Source organism: Dendrobium catenatum, unplaced genomic scaffold (genome assembly GCF_001605985.2).
Source record: "Dendrobium catenatum unplaced genomic scaffold, ASM160598v2 fragScaff_scaffold_735, whole genome shotgun sequence".
NCBI classification, from domain to species: Eukaryota; Viridiplantae; Streptophyta; class Magnoliopsida; order Asparagales; family Orchidaceae; genus Dendrobium; species Dendrobium catenatum.
In genome coordinates, this window is record NW_021319197.1 from 166838 (window position 1) to 170592 (window position 3755).

Genomic DNA, 3755 nt, shown 5'->3' on the forward strand with positions numbered 1-3755 from the left:
TTTTATGCTGTATTTTTTCTTGGTACTATATGAAATTAATTTTTATTTGGGACTTCTCCTAAATGAAAATCATTTTTCGTATTTTTATCAGCTACAGTTATATTTGATTGCAACTTTGTTTCCATTTTTATTTTATTTTATGGTGTGAGCAATTTCGTGCTAATTGTTTTTTTTTATTCAAAATAAAAATTTATATAATATCATAATAATTTTATTTATTTTTCACAATAATTTATAATTATTTTTAAATAGTGCAACTATCTCAAATGTACCTTCTTCTACCAGCTTCTAGCTTTGTCTGGGACATCTTTTTTTTTGTTTTATAAAATAAATTTTTAGTACAAAAAAGTTTAATTTAAAAAAATTTATATTAAAAAAATATTTAAAAAAATAGTAAGGAAGCTCTCTCAATTGAAGCCTCTATCTTGGAAAAGCTATTGACTCTATAGTGAAAAATTGTAACATTCAAAAGATTGATGAAAAGATCTACGATGCGATTTAATGAGTGAAAAAAAATTAAAATCATAGGTTTGGATAGATTTTGGATGATTACAATTTTTTATAAATATGATAGTAAAGTTGTTATTGAGAAAATTTTTTTTTTTCAAAATTGCTGTAAAAAGGTAATTTCTTAGTACTAAAATTTCAAAAATTATGAGAAAGTAGTAGCTAAGTGGAATTGTTGTTACATTTTGAAAGAATAATTCAAGAAGAAAGTTGTTCCAAATATGCACTAAATTATATATTTTATTTTTTATTATTTGACTAAAAGAGTAATATTTTATATAGCTATAGTTTTAGCACTAATAATCTTTGTTCATTTGACAATGAGAAATGATGCTGAATTATTTATTCAAGAGATCTATACAATAAAGACGGACTCAAAGCTTTGTGGATTATGGAATTGTTTCTAATATATATTTTTGTATCAATTTTATATTTCAGATAATCATCATATTTTTTTGTTAGTAATTTATTATTATTTTATTAGACTTTTTTTTTTTGGAAATTAGGGGCAGAGCCCATTTCATTGCATAAAAGAAATTACAAGTAAATGAAACAGAAAATTATAATCCATAAACACAACAAAACTGGATTATGGATTCTAAAAGAAAGCAAAATACAACATGAAATTAAAATAGTAGAAATGGAGGCAGAACTGCCTCAAAGGACTCAGGTTGCTCTTTGTGCTCGGAAATGGTAAAAAAAAACACGAATGGGTCATGTTAAGAGCAAGGCCCCTGGTTGCCAAGAAGACCATCCAAGGGGCAGCTGATAAGAATCAGCATTTATCATCGTCCTTTCAAAAATAAACTCCTAGGCAACCTGACGATCCAACAAAATTTGCAGGCACCCCAAAATTGTCCAGACATAAGCGTCACAGAAAGCAAAAACCAGTGGCTTCAAGGCCGAGCCCAGATCCAGAAATTCATACGTTGTGCCAGCCGATAGTTTTAAGAGTGACAGCTTTTCTAACTTTTGTAATCACCGTGGTTTGACTATCAACAATACCACCAAAAATCCTATCATTTCTTGCTCTCCATAAGAAGTAGATGATAGCAGAGGTAGAGAGAAGATAGTAATTTCTGTTATGAACTAAAAACCTTTGCTCAAAAATAGAATTGTATAACTGATGCAGGTTGGGCCTCATAAGAAGATCATTCAGACAAGGCAAAAAATATTTTGCAATATCAAAAGTGAATCTGCACTCGAAAAAGAGATGAGAAATGGTTTCCATATCATCGTGACAGAAACAGCACTTGTAAGAAGTGTTAATCCCTCTCTTTGCCAGAATATCCGTAGTTTTTAAACCATCTTTAAAAGCAAGCCAGACGTACACCGAGTATCTAAGGGCTTGATGTTTATACCAAACATATTTGTACCAGGGAACCTTGCTCAAATTACTAAAAAACTGTTTAGAAAAATCAGCAAACACAGGGTTTTGTTTACCATACCAGAAATGATTTTCCACCTGACTGATGGGAATAGCCTTAATAAGAGAGGTGATATTGTTTTCAAAAGACTGAGGTAGGTTCCAATTATCCCTCAGAATAATATTAGAAACTTTCCAGCTAAAGAAACTGGAGTAGTTGGCAATAGGATTAGAGGTCTTCAATAAAAAGTCAATGGAATTCCCCCCACACCAAGGATCCCAGATAACAAAAAGGCTGCTACTCGGGAAAACAGAAAAAGAAATACAACTTTTAATGCAGCTAGCTTTCTTACACAGCAAATCCCAATATTGAGCATTTTTAGCCGAAGTAAAGTTCCAAAGGGAATAGTATTTAGCTCTCCACCAACTAAATAGGAGGCTGTTAGTATTTAGGAACCTCCAAATGACTGAACAAGCATAATTGTGATAGAGAGAGTCAATAGACATGATTCACAAACCCCCATATTGTTTTGGGAAACATGTGTTTTTCCAAGACACAGTAAAAAGTTTTTTCTGTGTGATATTGCCAAAGTAAGTAAAATGAGCGCACAAACGATTTATCTGCTTGGAAACACCTTTAGGTATGATAGAGCTTCGTATCCAGTAAGCAATGGTGTTGCAAATTGTGAATTTGATATATTGTATTCTTTCGGCTAATGACAAAGTTTTTGCTTTCCACCCCTCTAATTGATTAGAGATTTTTTCCAGAAGTGGTTGGAAATCTTTTAGCTTTAGTTTCTTATAAAAGATAGGCAATCCCAAATATTTGATGGGATTTAAAGATTGCTGAATATTGAGAATAGTGCAGATGTCCACGTCTAGAGGGCAATTTTTGGAGATCAAAATAGTGCTTTTTTGAGGATTTACATTCAGTCCAGTAACATAAGCAAAATCCTTAAGGATGGAATTAAGAGTGTGGGTATTAGCTGTGGTAGCAGATCAAAAAACGAGGAGGTCGTCAGCAAACATGAGGTGAGAAACCTCACAGTTATCAGCAGAAATACCCTTAAAAGTTTTATTAGCCACAGCCAAGTCAAAACTAGTAGATAGTCCATCCATGATAATACTAAAAAGGTAAGGAGAGAGCGGGCATCCCTGCCTAATACCCGAAGTAGAGTTGAAATAACCCTCAAGCACACCGTTGATGCAGACAGAGAAATGTACATTAGAAGTACAGGCCATGATCCAGGAGATGAACATTTCAGGGAAACCTTTAGCTTCAAGTCTTTTATAAAGATATTCTCTAGAGACTGTGTCAAATGCTTTGGTGATATCAAATTTGGCGCAAAAGAACTTGTGTTTAGCTTTAAGATTGAATTGACTAAGCAAATCAACAGCGAGTAGAATATTATCAGAGATAACTCTTTTTTGGATGAATCCCCCTTGGCTAGGGTGAATAATGTAAGGCAACACTTCCTTCATCCTATTGGCAATTATTTTGTAGATAACATTGCATAAAGCAATAGGTCTAAAGTCTTTTACATTATTGGCATGAGGATGCTTTGGAATGAGGGCAATGGCTGTGGATTTTACTTGATTGGGCATAAAACCAGTGTTGAAAAAAGAGATGATAGCTTTGAACAATTGAGGGTGGATTACATTCCAAGTTGCTCTATAGAATTCCAGAGTGAAACCATCTGGACCAGGCGCAGAGTTTGGCTTTCCAAAAAACACAATAGCTTTAATCTCATCCATAGTAATAGGTGCAGTGAGGGCAGAGATCATGTGAGGAGGGATCACAGTTCCAGTTGGGATGAGAGTGGTATTAATATTCAAGCATTCAGGACCAGCGGAGTTAAAGAGATTGTTGAAGTGTTGAATG